This window comes from Patiria miniata, unplaced genomic scaffold, assembly GCF_015706575.1.
Source record: "Patiria miniata isolate m_02_andy unplaced genomic scaffold, ASM1570657v1 HiC_scaffold_1, whole genome shotgun sequence".
Lineage (NCBI taxonomy): Eukaryota > Metazoa > Echinodermata > Asteroidea > Valvatida > Asterinidae > Patiria > Patiria miniata.
In genome coordinates this window covers 33,523,360-33,538,853 of record NW_024037047.1, presented here as the reverse complement: position 1 = coordinate 33,538,853, position 15,494 = coordinate 33,523,360, and the positions used below count along the sequence as shown (strand labels likewise).

Here is a 15,494-nt window from a genome sequence, read left to right as displayed (position 1 = left end):
TTCAATTTGGTACGTTACTTAAGTTTTTAGATATTTTGTCCTCCAGGGCTATCGTTTCTGTGCAAAAGTGAGGCAAATGGTCGGTTTGGACTGCAAGTGCAGCCTATCGCCAAGTGTTTCTCCAGTTTTGCACAAGATACTGATGAGGGAGAGAAAAACAATATTTCGTCCAAATCTTCTGTATTTTTTGTCTCTTTATCATATTAAATTATATGGCGAGAATTCAATTTGGTGCGTTACTTAAGTTTTTAGATATTTTGTCGTCCAGGGCTATCGTTTCTGTGCAAAAGTGAGGCAAATGGTCGGTTTGGACTGCAACTGCAGCCTATCGCCAAGTGTTTCTCCGGTTTTCACAGAATACACTGTTGAGGGAGAGAAAGACAATATTTTTTCTCAATCTTCTGTATTTTTTGTCTATTTATCATGATAAATCATATGGCAAGAATTCAATTTGGTGCGTTACTTAAGTTTTTAGATATTTTGTCCTCCAGAGCTATCGTTTCTGTGCAAAAGTGAGGCAAATGGTCGGTTTGGACTGCAAGTGCAGCCTATCGCCAAGTGTTTCTCCAGTTTTGCACAAGATACTGATGAGGGAGAGAAAAACAATATTTCGTCTAAATCTTCTGTATTTTTTGTCTATTTATCATAATAAATCATATTGCAAGAATTCAATTTGGTGCGTAACTTAAGTTTTTAGATATTTTGTCCTCTAGGGCTATCGTTTCCGTGCAAAAGTGAGGCAAATGGTCGGTTTGGACTGCAACTGCAGCCCATCGCCAAGTGTTTCTCCGTTTTTCACACAAGACACTGTTGAGGGAGAGAAAAACAATATTTCGTCCAAATCTTCTGTATTTTTTGTCTATTTATCATGATTAATCATCTGGCAAGAATTCAATTTGGTGCGTTACTTAAGTTTTTAGATATTTTGTCGTCCAGGGCTATCGTTTCTGTGCAAAAGTGAGGCAAATGGTCGGTTTGGACTGCAACTGCAGCCTATCGCCAAGTGTTTCTCCGGTTTTCGCACAAGACACTGTTGAGGGAAAGAAAAACAATATTTTTTCTCAATCTTCTGTATTTTTTGTCTATTTATCATGATAAATCATCTAGCAAGAATTCAATTTGGTACGTTACTTAAGTTTTTAGATATTTTGTCCTCCAGGGCTATCGTTTCTGTGCAAAAGTGAGGCAAATGGTCGGTTTGGACTGCAAGTGCAGCTATCGCCAAGTGTTTCTCCAGTTTTGCACAAGATACTGATGAGGGAGAGAAAAACAATATTTCGTCTAAATCTTCTGTATTTTTTGTTTCTTTATCATATTAAATTATATGGCGAGAATTCAATTTGGTGCGTTACTTAAGTTTTTAGATATTTTGTCGTCCAGGGCTATCGTTTCTGTGCAAAAGTGAGGCAAATGGTCGGTTTGGACTGCAACTGCAGCCTATCGCCAAGTGTTTCTCCGGTTTTCACAGAATACACTGTTGAGGGAGAGAAAGACAATATTTTTTCTCAATCTTCTGTATTTTTTGTCTATTTATCATGATAAATCATATGGCAAGAATTCAATTTGGTGCGTTACTTAAGTTTTTAGATATTTTGTCCTCCAGAGCTATCGTTTCTGTGCAAAAGTGAGGCAAATGGTCGGTTTGGACTGCAAGTGCAGCCTATCGCCAAGTGTTTCTCCAGTTTTGCACAAGATACTGATGAGGGAGAGAAAAACAATATTTCGTCTAAATCTTCTGTATTTTTTGTTTCTTTATCATATTAAATTATATGGCGAGAATTCAATTTGGTGCGTTACTTAAGTTTTTAGATATTTTGTCGTCCAGGGCTATCGTTTCTGTGCAAAAGTGAGGCAAATGGTCGGTTTGGACTGCAACTGCAGCCTATCGCCAAGTGTTTCTCCGGTTTTCACAGAATACACTGTTGAGGGAGAGAAAGACAATATTTTTTCTCAATCTTCTGTATTTTTTGTCTATTTATCATGATAAATCATATGGCAAGAATTCAATTTGGTGCGTTACTTAAGTTTTTAGATATTTTGTCCTCTAGGGCTATCGTTTCTGTGCAAAAGTGAGGCAAATGGTCGGTTTGGACTGCAACTGCAGCCCATCGCCAAGTGTTTCTCCGTTTTTCACACAAGACACTGTTGAGGGAGAGAAAAACAATATTTCGTCCAAATCTTCTGTATTTTTTGTCTATTTATCATGATTAATCATCTGGCAAAAATTCAATTTGGTGCGTTACTTAAGTTTTTAGATATTTTGTCGTCCAGGGCTATCGTTTCTGTGCAAAAGTGAGGCAAATGGTCGGTTTGGACTGCAACTGCAGCCTATCGCCAAGTGTTTCTCCGGTTTTCGCACAAGACACTGTTGAGGGAAAGAAAAACAATATTTTTTCTCAATCTTCTGTATTTTTTGTCTATTTATCATGATAAATCATCTAGCAAGAATTCAATTTGGTACGTTACTTAAGTTTTTAGATATTTTGTCCTCCAGGGCTATCGTTTCTGTGCAAAAGTGAGGCAAATGGTCGGTTTGGACTGCAAGTGCAGCCTATCGCCAAGTGTTTCTCCAGTTTTGCACAAGATACTGATGAGGGAGAGAAAAACAATATTTCGTCCAAATCTTCTGTATTTTTTGTCTCTTTATCATATTAAATTATATGGCGAGAATTCAATTTGGTGCGTTACTTAAGTTTTTAGATATTTTGTCGTCCAGGGCTATCGTTTCTGTGCAAAAGTGAGGCAAATGGTCGGTTTGGACTGCAACTGCAGCCTATCGCCAAGTGTTTCTCCGGTTTTCACAGAATACACTGTTGAGGGAGAGAAAGACAATATTTTTTCTCAATCTTCTGTATTTTTTGTCTATTTATCATGATAAATCATATGGCAAGAATTCAATTTGGTGCGTTACTTAAGTTTTTAGATATTTTGTCCTCCAGAGCTATCGTTTCTGTGCAAAAGTGAGGCAAATGGTCGGTTTGGACTGCAAGTGCAGCCTATCGCCAAGTGTTTCTCCAGTTTTGCACAAGATACTGATGAGGGAGAGAAAAACAATATTTCGTCTAAATCTTCTGTATTTTTTGTCTATTTATCATAATAAATCATATTGCAAGAATTCAATTTGGTGCGTAACTTAAGTTTTTAGATATTTTGTCCTCTAGGGCTATCGTTTCCGTGCAAAAGTGAGGCAAATGGTCGGTTTGGACTGCAACTGCAGCCCATCGCCAAGTGTTTCTCCGTTTTTCACACAAGACACTGTTGAGGGAGAGAAAAACAATATTTCGTCCAAATCTTCTGTATTTTTTGTCTATTTATCATGATTAATCATCTGGCAAGAATTCAATTTGGTGCGTTACTTAAGTTTTTAGATATTTTGTCGTCCAGGGCTATCGTTTCTGTGCAAAAGTGAGGCAAATGGTCGGTTTGGACTGCAACTGCAGCCTATCGCCAAGTGTTTCTCCGGTTTTCGCACAAGACACTGTTGAGGGAAAGAAAAACAATATTTTTTCTCAATCTTCTGTATTTTTTGTCTATTTATCATGATAAATCATCTAGCAAGAATTCAATTTGGTACGTTACTTAAGTTTTTAGATATTTTGTCCTCCAGGGCTATCGTTTCTGTGCAAAAGTGAGGCAAATGGTCGGTTTGGACTGCAAGTGCAGCTATCGCCAAGTGTTTCTCCAGTTTTGCACAAGATACTGATGAGGGAGAGAAAAACAATATTTCGTCTAAATCTTCTGTATTTTTTGTTTCTTTATCATATTAAATTATATGGCGAGAATTCAATTTGGTGCGTTACTTAAGTTTTTAGATATTTTGTCGTCCAGGGCTATCGTTTCTGTGCAAAAGTGAGGCAAATGGTCGGTTTGGACTGCAACTGCAGCCTATCGCCAAGTGTTTTTCCCCGGTTTTCACAGAATACACTGTTGAGGGAGAGAAAGACAATATTTTTTCTCAATCTTCTGTATTTTTTGTCTATTTATCATGATAAATCATATGGCAAGAATTCAATTTGGTGCGTTACTTAAGTTTTTAGATATTTTGTCCTCCAGAGCTATCGTTTCTGTGCAAAAGTGAGGCAAATGGTCGGTTTGGACTGCAAGTGCAGCCTATCGCCAAGTGTTTCTCCAGTTTTGCACAAGATACTGATGAGGGAGAGAAAAACAATATTTCGTCTAAATCTTCTGTATTTTTTGTCTATTTATCATAATAAATCATATTGCAAGAATTCAATTTGGTGCGTAACTTAAGTTTTTAGATATTTTGTCCTCTAGGGCTATCGTTTCTGTGCAAAAGTGAGGCAAATGGTCGGTTTGGACTGCAACTGCAGCCCATCGCCAAGTGTTTCTCCGTTTTTCACACAAGACACTGTTGAGGGAGAGAAAAACAATATTTCGTCCAAATCTTCTGTATTTTTTGTCTATTTATCATGATTAATCATCTGGCAAGAATTCAATTTGGTGCGTTACATAAATTTTTAGATATTTTGTCGTCCAGGGCTATCGTTTCTGTGCAAAAGTGAGGCAAATGGTCGGTTTGGACTGCAACTGCAGCCTATCGCCAAGTGTTTCTCCGGTTTTCGCACAAGACACTGTTGAGGGAAAGAAAAACAATATTTTTTCTCAATCTTCTGTATTTTTTGTCTATTTATCATGATAAATCATCTAGCAAGAATTCAATTTGGTACGTTACTTAAGTTTTTAGATATTTTGTCGTCCAGGGCTATCGTTTCTGTGCAAAAGTGAGGCAAATGGTCGGTTTGGACTGCAAGTGCAGCCTATCGCCAAGTGTTTCTCCAGTTTTGCACAAGATACTGATGAGGGAGAGAAAAACAATATTTCGTCTAAATCTTCTGTATTTTTTGTCTATTTATCATAATAAATCATATTGCAAGAATTCAATTTGGTGCGTAACTTAACTTTTTAGATATTTTGTCCTCTAGGGCTATCGTTTCTGTGCAAAAGTGAGGCAAATGGTCGGTTTGGACTGCAACTGCAGCCTATCGCCAAGTATTTCTCCGGTTTTCACAGAAGACACTGTTGAGGGAGAGAAAAACAATATTTTTTCTCAATCTTCTGTATTTTTTGTCTATTTATCATAATAAATCATCTGGCAAGAATTCAATTTGGTGCGTTACTTAAAGGGAACATGAAATAAAATTTTGATTGCATTTTTTTTGCTTAAATCAATAAAGGATGATGTTCTTAACAATATTTTGTGTATGGCGGTGTTTATTTTCTAAGATAAATGGGGGAAAATAATTTGTGAACATGTTTGGTCAAACTACTCCGCCCCACAAAGGGAAGCTTCATTAACATAAAACTTCGCGAGGGGTATGACGCAATCGAAGGCAGAGACTTGCCGCGCTGCGGGGGCACCGGCATTGCGGCGTGCATCATAATACATGTACATATACATTGCGGCACTGACAGTTTTTTCTGGTGTTTCGTTCGGAATCGAGGAGAAATAACACCCGATTTTCGGCCATGCCGACAAGGTGTGTGGCTGCTGGGTGTAGCAAAACTACCAAGGATGGAGTAAGCCTTCATTTCCAGTAAATCCGAAATATCGGAGTATTTGGAGAGCCAAAGTGAAGGTAAATACCAGAGCAAAGTGGTCCGGGCCCAGTGAGTTCGCTGCCCTCTGCGCTGCACTTTGAGCCGTCGTGCTTTGATGCTGGTCTGTACAGCAACTTGGGCATGCCCCTAAAAAAACATCGAGTCAGTGTCTGAATCATTAGAACTCAGATTCGAATCGGACGAATCTGTACCATTTTCATCGGATTCGCTAAGGAAAGAAGAGGACGGTCTTCGGAACTTTTACGGTCATGACGGTCGTCGTGTTCATTCGACAACGGTGGCACCGTGGCACGTCCACGTGTACTGTACATATCCCATGTAGACACATTCGTACGTGTGCATATAATGCCACGTACGGGTACGCGGCGGCTGCACATACACACAGCACAGTAGCTTCGCTAATCCGTCTCGTACCCAGACGTCATTTACGGGCCCTGGATTTCTCTGCCTTTGTTTATGTCATGAACAGCGCCCTCATTTGGAGTTGCCGCGAAAATCAAAAAGGGGGGGGGGGGGTTCAATTTTGGACGGCAAATTACCACACTAAACGTACACCAGAACCAGTTCTGCTTTTATTTCACATTTAATACACATAAATGAATGTATATATAAAATAAAATACGTTATGAAAATTTTGGACTGCATGTTTCCTTTAAGTTTTTAGATATTTTGTCCTCCATGGCTATCGTTTCTGTGCAAAAGTGAGGCAAATGGTCGGTTTGGACTGCAACTGCAGCCTATCGCCAAGTGTTTCTCCAGTTTTGCACAAGATACTGATGAGGGAGAGAAAAACAATATTTCGTCTAAATCTTCTGTATTTTTTTGTCTATTGATCATAATAAATCATATGGCAAGAATTCAATTTGGTGCGTAACTTAAGTCCTCTAGGGCTATCGTTTCTGTGCAAAAGTGAGGCAAATGGTCGGTTTGGACTGCAACTGCAGCCTATCGCGAAGTGTTTCTCCGTTTTTCGCACAAGACACTGTTGAGGCAGAGAAAAACAATATTTTTTCGCAATCTTCTGTATTTTTTGGCTATTTATCATGATAAATCATCTGGCAAGAATTCAACTTGGTACGTTACGTTAGTTTTTAGATATTTTGTCGTTCAGGGCTATCGTTTCTGTGCAAAAGTGAGGCAAATGGTCGGTTTGGACTGCAACTGCAGCCTATTGCCAAGTGTTTCTCCGGTTTTCGCACAAGACACTGTTGAGGTAGAGAAAAACAATATTGTTTTCGCAATCTTCTGTATTTTTTGTCTATTTATCATGATAAATCATCTGGCAAGAATTCAATTTGGTACGTTACTTAAGTTTTTAGATATTTTGTCCTCCAGGGCTATCGTTTGTGTGCAAAAGTGAGGCAAATGGTCGGTTTGGACTGCTGCCTTGTTCTGAGCAAAGTCAATTTTTTGCCGACTTTGACTAAAAATGTAAGGCCCGCATTTCAAATCGATTGCTGGACAGATGTGCTATTTTAGGGGAAGTTCTGTCGAAAAATTAAGATAAAATCGATCAAATATAACTTTTTTTCTCCAAAAATTTACGATTTTTGCCCAAATCTTCAAAATTATGTGTGTTAGAGTATTGATTGATGTTCCTTTTGCATCCAGATGAATTTCTGCCTAGTTGTTAGAAAAGTCAATTTTTGGCCGATTTTGACTTAAAATGTAAGGCTAACCCCTTGCATTTTTTTCAATTTTGGCCAAAAAATGAAATTTCTTGAAATTTGCTAGAAAGATGCTCTCAGGGCCCCAGAACGCATTTCAAATCGGTTGCTGGACAGATGTGCCATTGAAGGGGAAATTCTGTCGAAAAATGAAGGTAAAATCGCTCAAAGAATTTTTTTTTTCTATAAAAATTGACGATTTTTGCCAAAATCTCCAAAATTATGTGTGTTAGAGTATTGATTGATGTTCCTCTTGCATCCAGATGAATATCTGCCTTGTTTGAAAAAAGTCAAATTTGGGCCGATTTTGACTAAAAATGTAAGGCTAACCCCTTGCATTTTCTTTTCATTTTGGCAAAAAAAAATGAAATCTCTTGAAAGTTGCTAAAAAGATGCCTTAAGGGCCCTAAAACGCATTTCAAATCGATTGCTGGACAGATGTGCTATTGAAGGGGAAATTCTGTCGAAGAATTAAGGTAAAATCGCTCAAATAATTTTTTTTTACATTAAAAATTGACGATTTTTGCCCCAGTTATTTTGAAATTGGGAACTCAAGATAAACACATTGTATTGCAATGAGATTTGCTGTAATATTTTGTCATGATATTTGACAAGAAAATCTAGAAACTTGACAGGAACCGTCGAAGAATGTATGTAACATAATTTCAGGAAATTGCAGTGTGAAGGACACTCCGTATTTTCTCGTCATGTCAACACAGTTATTGTGAAATTGGGAACTCAAGATAAACACATTGTATTGCAATGAGATTTCCTGTAATATTTTGTCATGGTATTTGACAAGAAAATCTAGAAACTTGACAGGAACCGTCGAAGAATGTATGTAATATAATTTAAGGAAATTGCAGTATGAAGGACACTCCTTATTTTCTCGTCATGTCAACACAGTTATTGTGAGATTTGGAACTCAAGATAAACACATTGTATTGCATTGAAAATTCCTGTAATATTTTGTCTTGGTATTTGACACGAAACTCTAGAAATTTGACAGGAACCGCCGAAAATGAATAAAATATAATTTAAGGAAATCGCAGTATGAAGGACACTCCGTATTTTCCCGTCATGCAACAATTTCTTACAAAGAGGGCGCGCTACACAAACATTGCTCACCGCGCTGAGCCTACCTACGTCTGGCCGTTCGAGATGTAAACACAGTTATTGAAAATTGACGGGAACCGCCATAAATAAATATAATATATTGAAGGAAATTGACGTGTAAGGGTGCACACCTGTAAATAGGCCTAAACCGATCCGCCGAGCTCATGAATTAAAGTTATACCCTCAAAATATTTTATATCAGAGAGTTCTGAGAGCCATAAAATTGGGGAATTCGAAAAAATATGGCAATGAACCTCTGGCCTAGACTTGGGACTTCCAATTTTGAGCATTTTGGATGCAATGGAGCTCGAAAGTGGCGCTTTTTTATGTTATGTGGCGCGCCGTCTTTGAAACAAAAGAATATTGGTGCGGATGCTGCACTATTGAACAGAAATAACCACTCAGCCTATCCGATCGATAAATCAAGGAAAACGAGATGTATTAAACTGAAATTTCGTGCAATTAATTTCCACGATGTGTAACAGAGGGGTATTGAATATCATGAGAAGCAGTCCAACGATAAAAATAATATGATCGTAACAATGTAGTGTTTAACACGCGAAAAATACACATTGATTTTCATTCGGATTGCATTTGTCACACTTAAAACACTGTATTGTTATGGTCAATATTGCTTCAATGTTTGACGGTTTCTTATGAAATTAAATTTCGTAATGTAAAACATAATGACAAATCACCAGACGAAAATTCAATTTAAAACATTTTGTATTTCTGGAGTTGTTGCCCCCGAAACGAGTTTGGTGGTGGATTATTATCGAGCCCACTATTTACGTGGCGCGCCCTCTATTAAATAAAAGAATATCGGTGCGGATGCTGCACTATTGAACAAAAATAACAACTCAGTTTCCGATCAATATCTCAAGAAATACAAGATGTATTAAACTGAAATTTTGTGCATTTATTTCCCACGATGTGTAACATAGCGGTATTGAATATCATGAGAAACAGTCCCATATTAAAAATAATATGATCGTAACAATGTAGTGTTTTACACGCGAAAAAAATACACATTGATTTCCTTCGGATTGCATTTGTCACACTTAAAACACTGTATTGTTACAGTCAATATTGCTTCATTGTTTTACGGTTTCTTATGAAATTAAATGTTGTACTGTTAAACATAATGAAAAATCACTAGACGAGAATTCAATGTAAAACATCTTGTATTTCTGGAGTTGTTGTCCCCAAACGAGTTTGGTGGTGGATTATTAGAGACCACTATTTATGTGGCGCGCCCTCTATTAAATAAAAGATTATAAGTGCGGATGCTGCACTATTGAGCAAGAATAACAACTCAGTTTCCGATCAATAACTCAAGAAATACAAGATGTATTAAACTGAAATTTCGTGCAATTATTTCCCACGATGTGTAACAGAGGGGTATTGAATATCATGAGAAACAGTCCCATAATGAAAATAATATGATGGTAACAATGTAGTGTTTCACACGCGAAAAATACAGATTGATTTTCATTTGAATTGCATTTGTCGCACTTAATACATTGTAGGCCCTTACGGCTTCAAATGATTTATTGCCGCTAGACAGTATGGCTGGAGTGGCCGGAAACTTGCATTCCATCCTGGCATCTCCCAAGTAGATTTGGTAATGTGGGCCTGGCCACAGGTATTGAAGAAAGGAGACTTACGGGCTTGAGATATTTCACTTTCGTCAGAGCAGTTGAGCCGATCGGATTATTATTGGGTTCTTTGCTTGTACATTAAGTTTAATCGCAATTTCCTACTTCGATAATGCCTAAGTCAAAAAAGCAGGCTGCAACACCTAACCAGGAATCGGAGGGACGGAGGCCACGAGGGAGGCCTCGTTCGGCTCGGCCGCGCCGGGGCCGAGGGGCCGCCAATGCTGCACCATCGCGGCCTGTGCCCACGATGGAGGAGACACCGCCGTCAAACCTGCCGACGTCCGCCGGACCATGGAGGATGGCCGGACCTGCCGCTCCGGTGGTTATGCCTATGCCTGCGCCTGGTGCTGGGGATTCTGGGCTTGGTAAGTCCGCTAGTTTTGCAATGGCTGGTGAGCCGGGTAACAATCCTAACACCCTTAGTTTAGCCCCGCACCAGTAGTGACTACTTGTGTAGATTTGGCCCAAAATGTGTCTCAGACCACAACCCCTGCTACTCAATCATGTCCATCAGTTTTGTCTATTTCTGCTTTGCCACCGAGCGAAACAAGCGGTTCGCCCCTTACCAGTATTTGTGACGATCTAGGGTCGGGGGTTCCCAAAAACGTACAAGAAAAGATCTGGAATGGGGAATTTGTTGAGTTCGGCTCGCTTTTGCGGCCTTCCCGTAGTAGCGTTTCCTCGGCCAGCGACTGCGTGTTTATGATAGGATCGCACGAGTCGCCAGCTTGGCAAATCCGAACTTCGGCACCAGTCAAATGCTCCAGCGCGATCGAAATGCCGGAATCTGCTTCGACTTTAGCCGCGGTAACTGTTTCAGAGCCGGTTCTTGTTTTGCCCACAAATGCTCGTCTTGCATGTCCACTGCCCATTCAGCCAGCTTCTATCGTGCCTCCAACCGCGCCGCAGCCCGTAACACGAACCCTCTCTCAGCAACTGCCCATAATTAGCATAATTTTAGATGGTTTTTCGCGTGGTTTTTGACTTGGGTACGAGGGACCCAGAATTAGTGCTTCTGCCCGTAATCTTGCGTCTGCGCGCGAACACCAGATTGTCTTGCAAGATAAACTAGACAACTAGGCAACTGGGTCGGATTGCTGGCCCGTTTTCAACTCCCCCCTTTTCCAATTTTCGTTGTTCTCCAATCGGTTTAGTGTCAGAGTGGGGACTTATCATAGCAAAGACACTTATTAGACTTTAATTAATTTGCAATATTTCCACCTTTTCCAAATATACTGATACATTATCGGTTGATTTTTGATACTTTATCGGTTGATACAGTATCCGTTCCGTGGTGATACATTATCGGACACAGTTATTTTGTAGTTACATTATCCGTCGACACGTGATACATTATCGGATACAAATTTTACTACACTATCAGTCAATTTTTGCTACATTATCGGTTAGTGATACAATATCGGTCAATTTGTGATACATTATCGGTTGGTGATACGTTATCCGTTGGTTACTACATTATCAGTTGTAACATACATTGCGCCTGCATAGCTTGCCTGACGTGACGAATCATTTCATAGTTAGGCGTTTGTTAGATGGCTGCCGTCGCCGTAATGCAGGTCAAGACCAACGTCTTCCCAATACTATCGACATTTTACGGCGCATTCTCCCAGCCCTTAATTCAATATGTTCAAGTCAGTTCGAAGCCAATCTTTTCCGTGTTGCATTTCTTGACCTTTTTTGGTTTCTTGCGGGTGGGTGGGTCGGGAGTTCCCCTTTGCGTCGTTCCGATGTCACCCTTAGGATTGATGCTGGCGGTGCCGTGGTTGAACTTCACATTCGCTTTTCCAAAACTGACCAGTATGGTCATGGTTGTACTATTGCAATACCTGCCATTTCTAGAGGTAATTCTTTGCTATGTCCCGTTACAGCAACACAGCAATATTTGGGTGTTTGTCCTTCACAGACAGCCCATTTCCTGTTACATTTTGACGGGAATCCAGTAACCCGTTTTCAATTCACTGCGGTTTTGAAACGCGCCCTGCACTTTGTGGGTTTAAATGATGCCCGTTATACATCCCATTCCTTCCGCATTGGGGCGGCTACTGCTGCTGCTATGGCAGGAATTTCAGAACCTGACATCCAACGCATGGGCCGTTGGCAGTCGGGCGTGTACCGCCGTTATATTCGTATTGCAGACGGGCTCGCGCAGTAGCTTCAAGGAATTGTTGGGTATTTATTCAACCGAGTATTGAATATCATGAGAAACAGTCCCATAATAAAAATAATATGATCGTAACAATACACATTGATTTCCTTCGGATTGCATTTGTCGCGCTTAAAACACTGTATTGTTACGGTCAATATTGCTTCATTGTTTGACGGTTTCTGATGAAATTAAATTTCGTAATGTAAAACATAATGACAAATCACTAGACGAAAATTAACAACTCGGTTTCCGATCAATAACTCAAGAAATACAAGATGTATTCAACTGAAATTTCGTGCAATTATTTCCCACTATGTGTAACAGAGGGGTATTGAATATCATGAGAAACAGTCCCATAATAAAAAATAATGTGATCGTAACAATGTAGTGTTTCACACGCGAAAAATACACATTGATTTTCATTTGAATTGCATTTGTCGCACTTAAAACACTGTATTGTTACGGTCAAGATGTTCATCCTTCAATAGACTTGTTTAAGCCTCTCCTTGGCCCCCCAAAGTAAGTCCGATGACTTGACCACTAATACCAAGTTGGTTTGCGACAGGCTTGCCTGTAGTCTTGTTTATTAGTTCCTCGTTTAAAAATGTGCTCGTTTATTCAGACATTCATGAAGCATATTCAAACTGATTGGATGTTTCCAAAGTGTCTTTCCCATTTGCAAAAGTTCTTTTTAAAAGCCCATGGGGGCATGCAAATTGTGATTTGTCCGGCGTATGCAAATTTGGGTATTTTTGTTGGACAATCTTAAAAGGTAGAACATAGGAGCCTAGGATATTTTTTTTTATTTCCGTTTAAGAGTAAAGATTTCCCTTACAAAAACACCTAATTATTTTATATTCCCTGACGTGCCTTTATGTGCGCACCCCGCCCCCAATCACCCCTTACTTTTGTAGTAGCTTGACCTCCCCCGCCAACAACTAAAACAAAAATAGGCAAAATACTGACAACCTTCCAAGGATATCAAGTGTCTCACATCTTTCAAGTTTTATTTATTTTGTTTAATTCCTTAGTCTTATTGACATACAAATGTTTTAACCAATTCATACAAACAAATACAAAAGATTCCAAATGAGGAAAAAAGTTTGGCAGAAGGCCAATAAATTTGAGAAATTAATAATCACTTTATAATATCATAGATGATTATTACATAAGCAACGACTACATGACTGTACACGGTAAAAGCCAGGTTTTTGTATTTCGCCATTTTGTGAATAAGATTTTAAAAAAGGGAAGATAAAACTGGGGAATGCCCCCCTCCAAAAAAAAGAAGAAGATTATTTTGAAACATTTCAGGACTATATTTCGTTTAATTTAGCTATTATGTGTAAAAAATAGTTCATGCGAGGCAAGTTCAACACTCGATATAATTGCGTTTATCCTTTTGTGAGGTTAGTTAATTATTAATAAGAAAATGAAAAGACATGCAAAACCACCAAGAAAAACAATTGTGCATACGAAGTAAAAACTACAACAAGTAAAACAAAGTGCAATGAAATAAATCACAAAAGGACAAACACAAATGTAATTTGAGTGTCACTTATACCTGTTGCAATGCATTTTGATGGATAGAAGTTCCTGAACAGTTTATCTTTAAATTTTCCTAAAAATTAAACGTTCTTGTGTTTTCTAATAAATATGCAATGGAAAGAAAGTCACGTTTTAGTTAAACCGACGTCTTGTTAAAAACGTTAAATTTAAATAAAGTTTGTTACATTTCTTCAGTTTTTAAACAATAAATTAATCTTTTTTGAAATCTTTCAAAACACTTATGACTTAAATTGGTTTTCTTAAAAATGCACTTTCAATATCAAATTAAATTTATAGAGCAAAATTCTCCATTGTCAACTGAACAAAAAGCTAATAGAAAGCCCTAGGCGAGACCTCGTTTATAATTTATCGAGAAGATCCAATTGGATGCATTAAAGGTAAGGAGTATGAAATTATTAACTTAAAGATGCAATAATTTTGGATGACCCAGGACAGATCAAAGGAACATCCCTTCTCCCAGACATGTCACTGCTCAAAAGCCAGTGACAAATTATTAACCTTACAATAATTCTTCAGCAAGTTTCCATTATTGTCCATTGTTAACTGTCTGTTGCAGTATCCGGTTTAAGATTATTTTAGAGGCATAAATAATTTAATGAAATCAAAATTACTTTTCATTTTATTTTAGTGTTGTTGCCTTAATGTATAACATTAATGACGTTGCATTATGCAGTCTGATTTATCATTTCATATTGTGCAAGCTAGTTTTTTTAACTCAAGTTTCCGATGAGGGCATCCTTGCTCAGTAGAGCAGCTTCGTCATTGTCCAGTCTCGTCCAAGCTTGGTGGTCATGTCCTAAACATGACAAAATAACCAAGGAAATTTAAAAGAAAAATACATATATTAGGAAATCAAGCACTGTGGATTTTGTAGGAGGGACAAACTACAATCAGAGGAATAACAAATTATAATCCTCATACCCTGGTCTTTCTTCGTTGTCAAAGTAAACTCACCTCAAGAATCAGTAATAGCCAGGCCAGCAGGCGGTTTCAGTCCATCGTCGGTCCTCCCAGATTACGATCTCAGTAAGACAATTCTCTCATCAGTCAGTGGTCCTCATTTCTCTACAAGGATTCAAATGACGCAAAAAAATATATCTGAAATATTATTAAGAAATATGTGCAAGGAGAAAGAAAACTTCGATTTTTACCCCACAAAGCAACACAACGCTATACCAGCACTCGTTGTGAAAGGAACACAGAAAAGCGCCAATCACCAATTTTGAGTTCTGTGACTAAGAGGAAGCCTACATGTAAACTAACTTCAAGAATCAGTAATGGGAAGCCCAGCAAGCAGGTCATTCGTTCATCTGTCGGTCCTTCTCCCTGCTTCCGGTTCCTCGGGATTCTGTTTAATGAGGCTGTCGGAGCCCCGACAATGTCTTGAGGCAGGCTCATCCTCATCTCAGTAAAACAATTCCCTCATCAGTCAGTGGTCCTCACTTTGCTGAAAGGATTCAAATAACAAAAGGAAACATTTGAATTATTGAGCTGTATTCGTGCCAGGGCTCGAAAGGGGAAAGAAAACATTGAATTAACCCCACAAAGCAAAACCCTGCTACCAGAACTCGTTTGTGGACGAACATAATAACAGAGTCAGATCGCCCATTTAAATTAGTTCTGTGACTTGATTGTTCCTGTTAAGGGGAGGCATACATGTAAACTAACCTAATAATCAGGAATGGGAAGCCCAGCAAGCAGGTCATCCGTTCATCTGTCGGTCCTCCTCCCTGC

General features: G+C 38.8%; 1 long non-coding RNA gene across 1 annotated transcript; it reads right to left on the bottom strand.

Annotated features, from left to right (window-relative positions):
- Positions 1 to 13,572: 13,572 nt before the first annotated feature.
- On the bottom strand, positions 13,573 to 15,069 carry LOC119729019. Its single transcript, XR_005271180.1, has 3 exons — positions 15,024 to 15,069; positions 14,715 to 14,825; positions 13,573 to 14,556 (listed from the first exon to the last, which is right to left on the bottom strand). It is a non-coding gene; the product is annotated as an uncharacterized LOC119729019 (long non-coding RNA).
- Positions 15,070 to 15,494: the final 425 nt, after the last annotated feature.